A 16,484-nucleotide genomic window follows, 5' to 3' on the forward strand; every position below is an offset into this window, starting at 1 on the left:
TAGCATTAGTCCTTCCAATGAATATTCAGAGTTGATTTCCTTTAGGGTTAACTGGTTTGATCTTCTTGTAGTCCAAATATTATATCACAAAATTTAGTCCTATCTCAAACATGCTTTCCAGAGAAGGCAATGGCAACCCACTCTAGTACTCTTGGTAGGCTGCAGTCCATGGGGTCGCTAAGAGTCAGACACGACTGAGCGACTTCACTTTCACTTTTCACTTTCATGCATTGGAGAAGGAAATGGCAACCCACTCCAGCGTTCTTGCCTGGAGAATCCCAGGGATGGAGGAGCCTGGTAGGCTGCCGTCTGTGGGGTCCCACAGAGTCGGACACGACTGAAGCGACTTAGCAGCAGCAGCAGCAGCAGCAGCAAACATGCTTTCACTGAAAGACCTGTTTTTAACCCGAATTCTCTGAAGCTATCCTACCCTTGACCTCTTTCTCTAAGATGCTACTAAAACTCTGAACAAATTTGGCTTTGCTTGATCCACAGGTTATTTCGGTGGTCTGTGACACATAATACGCTCCCTAAGGGAAAGCACAGTGCTTCTTATTTATTCTCTACCCTCTCCTCATCACTGCAGATCGTGATGCGCTTGCTCCTTGGAGGGAAAGTTATGACCAACCTAGATAGTATATTAAAAAGCAGAGACATTACTTTGCCAACAAAGGTCCGTTTAGTCAAGGCTGTGGTTTTTCCAATAGTCATATATGGATGTGAGAATGGGACTATGAAGAAAGCTGAGTGCCAAAGAATTGATCCTTTTGAACTGTGGTGTTGGAGAAGACTCTTAGTCCCTTGGACTGCAAGGAGATCCAACCAGTCCATCCTAAAGAAGATCAGTCCTGGGTGTTCATTGGAAGGACTGATGTTGAAGCTGCAACTCCAATGCTTTGGCTACCTGATGCAGAGAGCTGACTCATTTGAAAAGACCCTGATGCTGGGAAAGATTGAGGGCAGGAGGAGAAGGGGACGACAGAGGATGAGATGGTTGGATGGCATCACCGACACAACGGACATGGGTTTGGGTGGACTCCGGCAGTTGGTGATGGACAGGGAGGCCTGGCGTGCTGTGGTTCATGGGGTCGCAGAGAAGGACACTACTGAGCGACTGAACTGAACTGAACCCTCTCCTCCTGATGTTCAAACACTGATGGATGGGGGAGGAAAGGTGTCATGAATTTCAGGGGAGCTCCAGCAGGCAGAGCAGGGATGTATAGTGGTCAAAGAGGAGCTCTTGTTGTAGAAAAGCGGCATTCACAGATAAGAAATCCTGTGGTTTGGACAACCCTTCCCTTTTTCTTGGTTTCATCTACTCATTGAGTCCTCTTCACACCTGCTATTCAGATGGTATTATTTTTAATATAAAAAAGTATAAACCATTCAAACTCCATCCCACTCACTTAACTTCAAGCTAGTATGTGAGCTTTGAAGTGGTCTTTGCCTCCAGCTTGAGGATATGCATAATAGATATCGGGTTGCCAAACCTTTGGTTCTCACCAGGAATGGTGATTCGGTCACTGAAAAAAATATGTTGACCTGTGTCTCTAATTTAATACCTACTACATTTCACATAAATACTGGAAGGCTTCCTGGATTCAATCAGCCATACTAAAATGAATAAATAAATAAGCTTTTTTTTTTTTTTGTCCTAGTGGGCCCAAGAGGGTACCAATCTACATTTCCCACTTACCTCGCTGTACACTCTGGTCCAAATTCTACGCTTCCCTCAGACTGGCTTAGGCCCAGTTCCTGCAACAAGCCAGGTGCTCCCCTCCTCCACGTTGTGGCTCATTCTGTTCCCTCCGCAGGAACAGGCCCCCTCCTCCGCCAGGCCACCTCCTCTAGTTTCAAGGGCTCCTTCTCATTTAGCTGAAAGGTCAGCGGTGGCAACCTCATTTAGAGGCCTGCCTTAGCACTTGACCTTTAACGCGTTTGCCTTCTTCCTTGGCTGTTGCTTTCTAGCCCATCCATCTTCGGGTCCAGCTTCCTAATTCCCAGGGGATGGGGAAGTCTTGCTCCTCTAGGCCGTCCAGTCCCATGCACGTAGTAGGTGTGCAGTAAACGCTCACAAAGAGTTTGACCACCATGTGCTCTAACGCTGGGGCAAGTAGCAGAGCGAAGAGAGCCTGTCTGTTCACCTCCTTGCCAGCTCCCTAGCCCAGCCCAGCGCATCCAACCGGAGGCGGGGGACAAGCCCGCGTACTTCTCTTGCCGCCCCCGCGGCGCGCGGAGCCCAGTCACGGGCGTTGGAAATTCCGGCGCGTGCCGGCGCGCTGGGCCGGGCGGGGGCGGGGGAACCCGTGGAGTGAGCCTGTGACGTACGGGGGCGTGGCTCCAGAGCCTCCGCCCCCTCTTCCTCACCCTCTCTCGCGGGTCGGGGTTACATGGCGGCGACTGCGGCAAAGCGAGAGCCTCGGAGACGCCGCTGCCGCCAGCACAGCCGGAGACCTGAGCCGACACTGGGGGCTGTCCGTGGGCCCTGCACTCCCTCGATGAGTCGGAGAAGTCCGGTAGGTATATGTGTGTGCGTGTGCGGGGCGCGCCGGCGGGGCGGCTCAGGAGGGCGCCGCGGCGGGCCCGGCGGCTGAGCCGGCTCTCTCCTCCATTGTGTGTGACCCTCCGGCGGCCGTCGCTCAACAAAGGCGCTTTTGTTCCGTCTCCCGCCCGCCCTCGGCCCGCCCGCCGGCTCGCTCTCTCGGGCCTGGCCGGCGCGTCCTCCCGCGGGCCGCCGGCGGCGGGCCGGGGTCCCCGCGTGGGGCCGGCAGAGCGGCCGGCGCGCCCCTCCCACCCGGCACGCCCCTCGCGGGCCGGGGTGCCGGGCCCGGCGGTGCGCGCCGGCCTCGGGCCAGGCTTGCCGGCTGCCTGCCGACCGCTTACGTCTGGCTCCGCAGGTTCGAAACCCGGCCCGGCCGGCGGCGGGCTGACGCGGGGCGGCGGCCGGGAGGGGCTACTCGCCTCAGCAGCGTGAGGTGGCGCGGAGTCTAGCCTTCCTGGCACGCCGCCTTTCGAAATGCTCCCGCGTCTCCTCCCCCATCCCACTCCGGTGACTCGGCCTCAGCTGACTCCGGCCGGGCAAAGTCTCCCAGTGCACAAGGCACATTGCGTAGCGCGCCGCTCACTCGACTCGGCGCGGAGCCCCGAAGTCCTCTGCCCGAGTTGAATCTGGCCGCTAAGGAGGTACAGAAAAACTCCAAATCGAAATTCCTAATTTCTTCCCCCTCCCTCTACTACAGTCTTGTCTGAGCTGCGTTCGGGACGCGCAGCGGTGGTGGTCCGTGAGAGTCCCCAAATGAAAACTTGTTTTGTCTGTTCACAGAAAAAGGGCTTCCTCGCTTCTCGGTGCATTTTTCTCTGACTTGGTGAGGCTCGTTGATAAGTAAGGATTTTTTTGGCCGCTTTTTGTTCCTTGATTGGTAAGATTGGTTCAGGTGTTAGGTGAGAGCGCTCCGAAGCAGGATCTTTTCGATTCCTTTCCTTTTTATTTCTACCTTTGCTCGTTCATTGGGAAAGGTCCACTAACGTGAGGTACTGCATTTGCAGCACAATTCGTGTTCTTTTCCTTCATCGCTAAAAATGCCCTCCAAAGTCAGTCTGAGTTTTTTTTTTTTTTTTTACAGATACAAGATGATTTATCAAGGGAAAGAAAAATTAACAGGGGACAAAATAGAGCGATAACAGCTTCAGAGTACTTTTCCGATTGTTTAAGTCGTCTAGCCTTGTTATTTTTTAAAGCTCTGATGGGACGCATCCTCTCTCTTGAACGTTGGGGAACTGAAATGGAAAGAGTAGTCTAATTAGAAGGTTGAAGGGATCAAACAGGACTGGGCCCTGAAAGGAAATTGCCTCTAGAGTTTCTTCTTAGAATGTCAGATATTTATGTTTGAAATAGGCTTGCTAATCGGTGGCAGAGACTTTACATTTCTTGAATGGGTAGTTGTTCCGACATGTTTAGGAAGGGCTTGCTGTTGTGCCAAGGAGCAGAGTCCTTTCACATCACTGAGTAAGAATTGCCTTGTGAAACTTGTAAAATTGCTTATTGGTGTCCTGAATTCAAGAATTGCAGTCGTCTAGGAAATATACCAGATTTGAGCAGGACGTGTTTTAATCACCTAAGAATTACTGTTAGAAAAAGAGCTCTGGGAAATGAAGGATTATTTATAAAAACCTTTATCTATGACCATATTTTGTAGTTCAGTTATTGGCAAAAGAGGATTAAAAATGTTTGCTACTTTCTGTGATTAAGAAAGAATCCAGAGAAGATTGATTTGAAGATCAGTTAATTTTGCGATAGAAAAAGTATATGTTCTAATGACAAATGTTAGTACTAAAAGTGTTGCAGCATTTTGCATAAGTTCGTTTAAACATCGTGAGAATTCATAACTGAGAAAATAGTAAGGTTTGCTGACTCAGGGTACATTGCTGAGGGGATGGGGTCGGGTAGGAGGAAGCTTCGAAGTGCTGCAAGTTTTGAGTTGGGTGATGACTCATCCTGCCCACGGACTGCTACGTGGCCCTTTTTTTTTTATACACTGTATTTTTTTTTTTTAATGATAGGCTAAAATGCTCCTGTCTACATTATAATTCTCTCTCACACAGAGGAGCCACAGATTCTCTAAAAAAGTAATGGCTTCTAAAATTGCATTTTAAAGGGATATCATATATTCTGCAGGTGGAATTTGGTAACATTTGTTGAAAAGAAAGGTAAAATTAATTGCTAGTCAGTTGGGGCAATGAAATATTTGATCCTATGGGTTGGCCAAAAAGTATGTTTGGGTTTTCCTGTAAAATGTTAGGTGAAAACCGGAGGGAACTTTTTGGCCAATGCCACAGCAGTTCCTTGGCTGTTGATGAGAGAGATTTCTTATGGATTTTTTTTACAGATAGTACTTTTATGGTATAGATAGAAATTAACCCATTTTGTTTTCATTGGTAATGTAAAAGTTAACTTTGTACTATCTAGAAGTTAGTTTGTATTGTAAAAGTACAGCAGTGTTTAATCAGCTACAGCTCTGAACATGAGCATTTCACTCTGGTGGAATTATATATAGTGCTTTCTCCTTTTTTCTAATCTATATTAATTTAATAGACTATAATATATAATAATTTAGTTTAAAAGTTAAAATAGGTATTGTTACAGGCACTATTTTTTCATCAGTCCTTTTGGATTTACATTGAAATTTGGTAATAAAATATTTTGACTGATTGTAGAAAGCCATTGTTTAGCCGGTTGGCCTAAAATAAGATTGAGAAAAAAGGGGATTGAGAATAACAATGTGTTTTAAAGGTGAGAAGAAAAACTCGCCACTCATATTTTTCTTTGTATATACTATTTATCTTCTCAGTTGATTTATTTGAATGGTATTATGGGCAGTAAAGTGTATTAATGTGAATTAAGTCTTTGAAGAGATTTTGGAAGAACATTGCATGATTTATAGAGGGGAACTTTAGTAAAGTTTAATTCAAACTTTAAAATATACTTCCTACTAAAGGAAATATAAAAATACAAGTATGAAAGTATTAAAGACTTTCAAAAGCCTTTTAGAGGTTGAACATGTATTTCCAGTGTGTGTTTGTGTTTTAAGAATGTAGGTAATTACCTGTCATGCTTAATTCAGAATTTATAAACTGGTTATGTTAGTCTGTCTTCTTTCTATGAGGTATTGACTAATGAAATGCTGATGAGCCTCCCTGTTGCTATACAGTTCTGAGTTTGCATTGCCCACTTGAATTCTATGTTACTTTAGGGCCCCTGTTAAAATAGAACATGCCTCAATAGTAAATTCTTTGTAGCATTGTTGGCTTCCCACTGTCAGCTCCTTCAGCCTGATTTGTGGGCTGTTAACATTACCCTATAGCCTGCTAGAGATATGGAGATTTTGGTTGGTTTTATTGCTCAGTCCTGATTGAGACTTTACAAAAACAAAAATGTTATTGTAGTTACTGTTTTTTTTTCCCCCCTTGGGAGTTGCTTTTCATGTGAAACTGATGCCTTTAATAGTGGCATGGGCAAAAAAAAAAAAATAGTGGCATGGGCAGAGTCCACCAATGTTTCTTTTCCTTCTGAACTGCATATTTGGAAAGTGTAGTGTATCCCCTTTGATATGTTTTAAAAGGTTTATCTTACATAACATGTCCACCTTTTAAATCCATTTCTGAAAAAGTATACAGAGATTGCAGCAAATGACATTTTCCCATTGATTTTCATTTAAATTTGATGTCTTTTTCATAGGGAAAAAAAATTTAATTCAGGAAAGAGACTGTCTCTTCAGAATGTGAGAAATCTATGTGCATTTAATTCTGTACAACCATAAAACTATAAAATGTTAGTTTTTACAGAGGGGTCCTGGACATTTTATCTTCCCCCAGGTACATCATTTGACTGCTCAAGAAACTGAGGCCCAGAGTGATCTAAAATCTTGGTACAGGTGATTTCTGAACCAGTAGTATTAGCATCATTTGGGAATTAAATGCAGAATCCTGACCCCATCTCAAGACTTATTTAGAAGCTACAGTTTAACTAGATTCTCAAGTGATTCAAACACATGTTCATTTCTGGAAACACTGCTAAGTGATGCATACGTAAGTTGCTCCACTGGTTAGTGACTGACTTGGAAAACTCAGGTCTTCTGAGTGGCTCTTTCCATTGACTCTCCTGAAAAACATCAAAAGGAAGATTGAGAATCTAATCACTGTCCAGTAGAACTTTCTGTGATGATAGAAGTATTAGTATTTTACTCTGTGTTGTCCAGTGAGATAATCACTAGCCACGTGACAGTTGAGCATTTGACAGGTGGCTAGTATACCCAAGGAACTGAATTTTTAATTATATGTATTTCTAATTAATTTATGCTTCGCTGCATGAAGTTAGTGGCTGCTGTATTGGACAGCACATATTTAGATGATCTTTGCCCACATTAAGTTTAAAATTATTTAAGCTGTAATTTAATAACTGATTAGGCTTAATTTGGGATTCCCTGATGGCTCAGATGGTCAAGAGTCTGCCTGCAATGTGGGAGGCCTGGGTTCAGTCCCTGGATTGGGAAGATCCCCTGGAGAAGGAAATGGCAACCCACTCCAGTATTCTTGCCTGGAAAATCCCATGGATGGAGGAGCCTTGTGGGCAACAGTCCATGAGGTCGCAACAAAGTCGGACAGGATTAAGCAACTTCACTTCACTTAGACTTAATTTAATAATTTCCTCCTAATTTACAAATTGGAGTGATGGTAGGTTTCTAACTACCTACACCCCTAAAATGCCTAGGTATTAGTTTAGTAGTTACTATAAAGCAATGCTAATTTTCTGATATACTCCTGTGTTCAATAGTATAGATAATTTAAGCTGCAAGAATATCTATTTCCCCATTTGTCTCAATCACTTGGATTTAAAAATATTAAAAATAACCTGTTAGGGACTTCCCTGGTGGTCCAGTGGCTGAGATTCCACACTCCCAATGCAGGGGCCTGGGTTCAATCCCTAGTCAGGAAACGAGATCCCACATGCCCCAACTAAGGGTATGCATGCCACAACTGAAAATCCCAAAGGCTGTGACTAAGACCTGGTTTGACCAAGTAAGTAAATATTTAAAATAAATAACCTGTTAAGTAAATGTTCCTTAATTATCTTATGGATAGCATTGAGGGGACAGTTTTTACCTCTGGCGTAATATCTCCAGGTCATTTGGCAGCTGCCAGATTGATCTGCCTTTTGTTGTGTTATTTCCAGGTGTAGAAACATTGAGTGGTTCTTAACCTTCCACCTTATGCAGTGGGAAGATTCTAACCCTAGAGTAAGTCAGAGTGACCTGCGTCCAAATCTTGCATGATTTTGGTGAATTTGCTTTATCTTTTGGAGCGAAGTGCTCTTGTTTGTAAAATGAGACTTAAAAGGTGGTGGTTCTGAGTAACAGAAATAGTTTTTTTACTTAGAAAATGTGTGTGTGCACAACCATGTCCGATTCTTTGTGAACCCATAGACTGGTAGCCCTCCATTCTCCTCCGTCCATTTTCTGATCAAGATTACTGGAGTGAGTTGCCATTTCCTTCTCTAGGCCTGCTTCCTGACCCAGGGATCAAACCCACATCTCCCACTTCTCTTGCATTGTAGGTGATTCTTTACTGCTGAGCCACCAAGGAATCCCCCCTTAGAAAATGCCTGGCACTTAAGGGACACTCAGTAAATTTGAATTACCTTCCCTTTCCCTTGTTCTGAGCTTCGTACAGCCTGTATTTAGTTTTATGTTTAAAATTCTGATTTTAAATCTTGTTGGTTCCCACCAATTACATGGCTTTTTGCCTTGCTTCATTCATGTATATCCCTAGTACATTCCTCCACTTGTGCTCTGAATTCCTTCACTTGATCTTTTTTTTTATTTTAAGAATTTTTTGATGTGAACCATTTTTAAAGTCTTTATTGAACTTGTTACAGTATTGCTTCTGTTTCACGTTTCGGTTTTCTGGCCGAGAGGTATGTGGGATCATAGCTCCCTGACCAGGGAGCGAAGCATCACCCCCTGCATTAGAAAGTGAAATCTTAACCGCTGGACCACCAGGGAGTCCCATTCTCTTAACTTCTTAAGGACTCGTCTCTTGCCTGCCTTATGAATTTTGCCCCTTCTATTGGACTGTCTTCGAAAAAGTGAAAAGTAAAAGTGCCAATTCAACTCTTTGCAACCCCATGGGCTGTAGCTCTCCAGGCTCCTCTGTTCTTGGAATTATCTAGGCAAGAATACTGCAGTGGGTAGCCATTCCTTTCTCCCGGGGATCTTCTTGACCTAGGGATCGAACCCGGTATCTTTATTGATATACAGATGTGCTTAGAGAGCTATACTAAACAGTAGCCACTAGCCACATTTGACTATTTAAACAAAAATTATCAGTTCTTAGTCATGCTAATTACATTTTCCTTGCTTGGTATCCATGTGTAGCTATTGGCTTCTGTACTGGACAGTGTAGATATAGAGTAGAAATCTCTTACAGACCATCTCCTGATTCCACATTTTTCTCTTCTAGCTATTGCTTAGCTGTTGCTTCTAGCTATTTCTCTAGTCCACTTTCAAGCATATTTTCAAGAACTGTCTTTGTGTTCTCGTTCCACTTTGCTTTGTTCTTCAGCTCCAGACTTCTGTCACCATCTCACCACTGTAAGTACTCTAGTCAGGGTTACCAGCGATACCATTTACCAAATCCATCTTAAGGGATCTTACAGCAGCATTCAGTATTGTTAACAGTTTCCTGCCTATTCACCTGCTTCTCTTAGTTTATGGGACACATATTTTTTTCCCCTCCTACTTCACACCTTGTCATACATTAACAGGTTTCTCTCTCCTCTCCTGCCTTTAAATATTGGCATATCCCAGAGTGGTCCGGGCTTCCCTGGTAGCTCAGCTGGTAAAGAATCCACCTGCAGTGTAGGAAACCTAGGTTCAATTCCTGGGTTGGGAAGATCCCGTGGAGGAGGGCATGGCAAACCACTCCAGTATTCTTGTCTGGAGAAACCCCATGGACAGAGGAGCCTGATGGGCTACAGTCTACGGGGTCGCAAAGAGTTGGACACGACTGAGCGACTAAGGACACAGAGGTTGGTCCTGGACTTTCTTCCCCTTCTCTTAGTTCTTTCCATAGATGATCTCATTCAATTTAGTTTTTAAAATACTATCTACATGTGAATAATTATCAAATATATGTTTCTGGTTTAAATATCTCACCTGAATAGACTTAATGTGTCCAAAATAAAAGAACTCCTTCTCTTATAGTGTTATCCAAGTCTCCTCCATCTCAGTAATTGGCACCTAGGAGTTATGCTTAAAACCTGTGTTTTCCTGTATCATCCGCCATATCCAATCCATCGCCAGGTTTTCTTGGTCCCCAGAATATTCGGGTTGTCCTCTTTTTCTTCCTCATTTCTACCAGCCTGGTCTCAGTCGCCATTATCTCATGTGGCCTGCTGAAATAGCTTTTAACTGGTCTCTGCTTTCACTTGACCATCTTCTTCAGTGCATTCTCCTCCCAGTAGCTAGAATTATCTTGGAAACATGGAAATGCAACCATGCCATTTGTCTGCTTAAAATTCTTCAATAGCTTTCTTAGTTATAAAGTTCAGAATCGTGCGTCTTGTTCGCATCAGACCCTGCTCTCTTTACTAAGGACGCCATCAGTACACTGGCTTCTTTTCTTTTCCTCCACAATTCCAAGTTACATCCTGATCTAGAGTGTATTTGCTTTCCCCTCTGTTTGGGACCCTCTTTTTCCATCTCTTAGTAATGCTGCTTCCATCTTACTGTTCAGGCTTCAGCATCTCAGATGGCCATTTCCAAGCCACTCCATCAGAGCACTTGGCCAAACCTGAAGTGCTACTTACTTGTAAGTCTTTTCTCATTAGAGTGTAAACTGTGTGGAAGCAGAAGAACCTTAATTGTCTTATTCTCCACTGTGCCATAGAGCAGTGCTTGACACATGCCAAGTGCTCAGTAAATTTTTATGCACCTATAAAATGTTTGGCTCCCTTAAATTTCTGAAGGGGAAAAGTATGTTAAAGATTGCATTGTAGTCATTGTAAGATAATTCTGAACTGAGTTTTTTAGCTCTCTGTACATTATTGGTACAGTTGCAGAAACTTAAATGGGATCTGAGTATTAGATGGTAATGGGTATGCCAGTGTCAATTTTCTGATTTTGATTGTATTCTGGTTATGTGGAAGAATGTCTTGTCTATAAGAGACATACTAGGGTTGGGAAGGAAGGTATAGTGTACTTGTCAATAAATTACATTACTATTAGAAAGAAGCATGGGCTTTGGACTGAAACCTGAGGTTCAAATTCTGGCTCTCAGTGTGTGTGACTTTTAATGCATTATTTAAATTCTCTAAAAATCTCAGGACCCATTTTGCAGTGTTGTTAGGAGGATTTAGTGCAAGAGTAGTATGCTTCACACACAATACATTCTTACGCTTGCTGCTGTTCTATATTTGAAAAAATCTTATTCCCATGTTCAGTGCTGTGACTTCCTTTATAATCCGAATTTTTTCATTAATTGCTTTTATAAGAGCTGATGATGTAAGATAAATATGTACCAGATGGTGTTATTTATATCCTCAAGTTAAAACTTTTTGAACTGTATTCCATAATGTAGTTTTAAAATTCTTAAAAACTGTATACTTTTAAGTTAAAAAGTAGAGCCTCTCAAAATTATTTCAATTAAAATATGTGGGAAAAAATAATAAAATATGTGTTTGTCTTGAGTAACATGGTAAATTTTTATCTTCTTTGAAATTGTCAGTGCATCTGTGGTATTTAAATGCTAATATATTAGTTTGTATTATTATTGATGTAAAAATACACAAAAATTGCCTAGCAAAATGAATCATCACTTATAATTGGTGATTTATTTAGTTTTCTCTTTTTCTTTCCCTTCACTCCCCTTGATGGGATATTATTAAGTAAACATAATGACCAAAAAGGAACTTCCCAGGTGGCTAAGTGGTAAAGAACACACCTGCCAATGCAGGAAATGCACGAGATGTGGATTTGATCCCTGGGTCAGGAGGTCCCCTGCAGAAGGAAGTGGCAAACCAGTCCAGTATTCTTGCCTGGAAAATTCCATGGACAGAGGAGCCTGGCAGGCTACAGTCCATGGGGTCGCAAAGGAGTCGAACATGACTTTTGACTAAAACAACACATACAGCAACGACAGATGACCAGAAAGGGAGAAGGTGTTTAAGGATGACCCCGGAGCCTTTTTATTTTTTCAGTGTATTATTTCACAGTCTCTTTTAAATAATATAAACTGCTTCACTAACACTGCAGACCTGAAGACCGCATGATTCAGGTTACCCTTGTAACCCACTGTGCTCTTAGGTTTCACTTCTACATATGCTGTGACCCCAGTACATTACTGCTTTTGCTTTAAACAGTCAGTAGGCTCTTAAAGACATTGAAACATGTGGATTGGTTTTTTTTTTTTTTTAAGGCTTTTTGTTTTTTCCAATTATTTATGCTTTCTGTAGATCTTCCATTTGGTTCATCTTCATGATAGCAAACTTAGCATTTCTTGTAATGGGAATCTGTTGGAGACAAATTCTTTTCACTTTTTTCTCTTTAAAAATGTTTTTGTTTTGTTCTTTTTGAAGTATGTTTCTCTCAGTGTGGACTTCTGGACTTCTGGGCTGGTCGTTTCTTTTGACACTTGAGAGATGATTTTCTGTTGTCTTTAGCTTTTGTGTTTGTCAACCTTTGTTCCTATTGTTTTTCCCTAGTATATACTTTTTTCTCTTTCATAGTTGCTTTTAAGAGTTGCTCTTTACCAGGACTTCCCTGGTAGCTCAGACGGTAAAGTGTCTTGCTTACTAGTGCGGGAGACCTGGGTTCGATCCCTGGGTTGGGAAGATCCTCTGGAGAAGGAAATGGCAACCCACTCCAGTACTCTTGCCTGGAAAATCCCATGGACAGAGGAGCGTGGTGGGCTACAGTCCACGGGGTCGCGAAGAGTCGGACACAACTGAGCAACTTCACTTATTCCCACTCTCTAACTAGATATGAGTTTCTTTGTATTTATCCTGCTTGCAGTTCATTGACCTTCCAGGTCTTCGAGTTGGTATCTTTATCAATTTGGGAAAGTTTTTGCCCATTGTCTCATCACATACTTCTGCCCTGTCAGCTTTGTAGATCATGTCAGCTTTCTGAACTACTTTTCAGCCTTGCTGCTGGCTCTTTGGATTGCTTGGACATTTTCTTTGATTTCCAGTACCACCTCAGGTTTTCTTTACATCAGGTTTTTGCCTATTTTCTTAGGAAGAATATTTGCCTTATACTCAAGAGTGCCTTTGAGGGATTTATCTCATACTTCCTGTCTTGACCTCCACCTTAAGAGGGGCATCTGTCTTGGACAAAATGGATGCCCGTATGCTTCATGGGGTTTTCTCTCAGCTTTCCTGACTTGGCTTCAGACTTGCACTCTTAGTGAAGACCCATGGGGAAGGATTGGCAGGTAGGGCTTGTAACTGGGCTTCCTCTGAATTCTAATCTGTTACCTGAACCCGCATGCGGCAAATATCATTGTTTATAAATTTGACTGGTTTCTTCTTCGTCCTGTTAGTGGAAAATATCTTGTTCTCTTGCAACTTTATGAGAAATGGGAATAGCCATGGTCTCTTGTGTTAGGAAGGGCTTGACATTTTCTAGAGTTTAGAGATCTTTGCATCCTTAGCTTTCTGATGTATTTCTTAATTACAGTTCTGTAGCTTACTCAGTTTATCGTGGTTTATCAGGAGAGAGTAATGGTGTCTTGCAACTTTCTGCATTTTAATCAGAAGTGGAAATCCTGAGTCTCTCACTAAACTTAAAATATTTTGGAGCTAGAAGAGACTGTAGAAATCATGGAGTTTAGCTACATCATTTTCCTGATGAGGAACTGAGACATAGTAATATAAGAGGCTTTGATTACAAAGCTAGTTTAGCCACAGATCCTGGGCTAAAGTTCAGATCACGTTAGTTCATGTTTCTTTGTTTTTAATGTGAGGTTAGTGACATCAGATGAGAAGTTTTCAACAGTATCAGACTGTCATGTGACTCTGATAAGAGACTTACGCTATTTTTTTTTTTTTTTTTAATTTGGCCGCATCAGGTCTTTGTAGCGGCTCACAGGCTCTAGAACTCAGGCTCAATCATTATGATGCCTGGGCTTCACTGCTCCATAGCACGTGGAATCTTCTGGGACCAGGGATTAAACCTGTGTCCCCTGCATTGGAAGGTAGATTCTTAACCACTCGACCATCAGGAAAGTCCCTACTTACACTATTTTCTATCTTACAAGCTTTCTTGTTTAGGTTTGGAGAAAAGATATTCCAGAAAAGCTATATGCCATTCTGAATAATTTTTTTTTTTAATTGGGCACACTCTTAAGTAAGCATGTGGTTGTCTCTATTTGGTGGGGATCCAGACATGTTTTATGTGGCCTTGTGCAGTGGGACCTTCTTCAGACCCTCACCAGGGTTAGCTCAGAAATGACAGCTGTTGTATTAGATGCCAGTCTGGAAAGCTGTGGTGCTTTTAGATTCTCCTAACATGGGATAAAGAACAGTACAATCGGAGTACTGGCATGATCTTCCATATCTTCACAATACCTACCTGCTCGGCTAGCAGGACTTTTTACAGAGTCCTGCTAATCTGGTTATATAGGGCACTGCGTAAGTGGTGCAGTCCCCCTCCATTACCTCAGCAAATCAAACTAGGAGCTATAACAGAGCTAACGTTTTTCTGTTTCTTCAGTCCAGCTGGGTTGAAGTCAATTGCTTCCTTCGTGTGTTGACAGACCTATATGTTCACCATAGGGTGAGACTCCTGGGCTAATGGCTGGAAAGGAAAGCACCATATCTGGAGTCATCACTGATGTTCCCACATGGTAGGTCAGAATGTGATCAGATTCTGAAAAAATTGAGGGTAGAGCTTGTGTTCTCCAAAGCTTTCTCCTACCAAGTAGAATATGTTATTTACATTAATTCATTCAATAGTATTTAAGGTGCCTACCATCAGGAGCTATGCTCAGAAAATGTCAGTAAAGATACTTAGTCCCAAACCTTTAAAAATAGAACTGCAGCAAGAGGGAAGGGAGTGGTGCCCTAGAAAATGAATATTGGAGGATTTGAAGATTAGAGGGTAGATTAAATGAGATTGGGGATGGATGGCAAAAGACAAAGGAAGGAAAATGCTATAGAAAAGAGAAAGCAAGCCTAGTGGGACAGAGAGAAGTCTACTACAATGGAATCTACTGCAGTGGAATACAATGCTCTAGGAGTATGTGCTCCATGAGGCTTTTTTTTTTTTTTTTTTTTTTTTTTAACTATTTTGATCCTTCTATACCTTAATACCTAAGACAGTGCCTGGCATTTGATAAGCGCTCAAGGTTTTGTTGAATAAAAATGCAGTGGATGGATGGAAGAATTGAGACAAACAGTGAAAGCTCTTAAAAACTGCTTCTGGGCCATTTTGGGATTACATTTCCTTACTGCATTGAAGTTGGAGCCACCATGTGACCTGCTTTGGTCAGTAAAACATGAGTAGAAGTGAAGTGTATGATTTGTTGGACGAAGGTTTATGAATCATTGGGGCTGTCCAGGTGGATTGGTGGCAAAGATCCTGCCTCCCAGTGCAGGAGATGTGGGTTCTATCCCTGGATCAGGAAGATCCCCTGGAGGACATGGCAACCTACTCCAGTATTCTTGCCAGGATAATCCTTAAGACAGAAGAGCCTGGCAGGCTACAGTCCATGGAGTTGTGAACAGCTGGACATGACTGAGCACGCACAATGTTACGTATCAGTGAGATCTTCTCATTTCTTTCCCTCTGGCACATTGAGTGGCTGTGATAGAGGTGATATAGCTCCTTCAGGAGTTTAGATAACAGCTATGTTTCACTTGTTGCATGAGCCAGACTTAAAAAGTCTTTTTACTCACTGAGGTTTGGGGGTTATTTGTTACTGTAACACCGTATAACCTGTCTCTCGACTACTATAGAAATTTGTATTCATATTTGTTTGGTTGGAATCATCAGATTTCCAAAGGTACTTGAAGGAGAAGGATGCCCAAGTGTCTTCTGCTTATGTATTTGCCCCAGTGTTTCCTTGCCATTGGTTAGGAGAGGAGTCTTAGAAATGACGGCTCTGGCAGGAGGAAGATAGGAAGGGGTTGAAGGGTTAATATAATTATTTTAAATTTTCCAGCCATAAATTTGTAGATGGGATTTTGTTTGTTTAATGTTAATTTTATAGCAATTTGAATCACAGTTCCACCATTCTGGGTGTCCTGCTGTATTAAGTAGGAGCAAAAACTAGTCAGGTTAGAAAATTGTACTGTGCTTTCATAGGTCATAGATTTTTAGAATTGGAAGGGTCTTTAGAGATTGTGTGACTAGTTTATCTGGTCTGTAAACTTCTGATATTCCACTGTGAGTACCTAGAGTAAATAGCAACTAGATACGAGCATCAAAATAAACATATGACGTTTATCTTATAATGGCCTTTTAAATGGTTGAAGTCCCTAATGTTAAAATGCATTTAGGCAGAGGTTCAGACAATTTAAGAACAGAAGTTAGGACTAGAAGAGAAGTTTTTAAAAAACTGGTTACTTTGTTAGAAGCTATGTAAGCATCCATCTTTGAAAGTCTGTCTCTGTAGCTAATGGTAGTTACTGATAGCAGGCAAAAGCCCCTTCGGCTTTGATGCTTAAGTGTTAAGGTCCTCCCTCTCACACCGAGTTCTGAGATGATTCACTGACACTGGTTTGCACTTCGGACCTCCTTGAGGCCCAAATCCTGAGAGGGGTCCTTGATAACTGAGGGCTGTCCTGCGTTAGGAGTAACAGCTTTGTCAGGAATGCCTATGAGCAAGCAGTTAAGCTGTAGTCTTTGGCCTTCTCTGCCCTGGAAGCTTAGTAGCTTTGATGAGAGCTTGAGAACATGATCTTAGGGAAGGTTGAATTTGCTCTAACA

General features: G+C 42.4%; 1 protein-coding gene across 3 annotated transcripts in view; it reads left to right on the top strand.

The window, feature by feature from the left end:
• Nucleotides 1–2,394: 2,394 nt before the first annotated feature.
• The window catches only part of MAPK6 (mitogen-activated protein kinase 6), a 33,455-nt gene continuing 19,365 nt past the window's right edge, over nt 2,395–16,484 (top strand). For 2 of the 3 annotated variants that reach the window (XM_068994025.1, XM_068994027.1), the window contains exon 1: nt 2,395–2,516. The gene's annotated coding sequence lies outside the window, so the exon portion shown is untranslated. Of the gene's footprint in view, nt 2,517–3,108; nt 3,184–16,484 lie in introns of those variants that run through there. The other variant, XM_068994026.1, reaches the window with a different exon arrangement.

The sequence above is a fragment of the Capricornis sumatraensis genome, chromosome 2 (assembly GCF_032405125.1).
Source record: "Capricornis sumatraensis isolate serow.1 chromosome 2, serow.2, whole genome shotgun sequence".
NCBI lineage: Eukaryota > Metazoa > Chordata > Mammalia > Artiodactyla > Bovidae > Capricornis > Capricornis sumatraensis.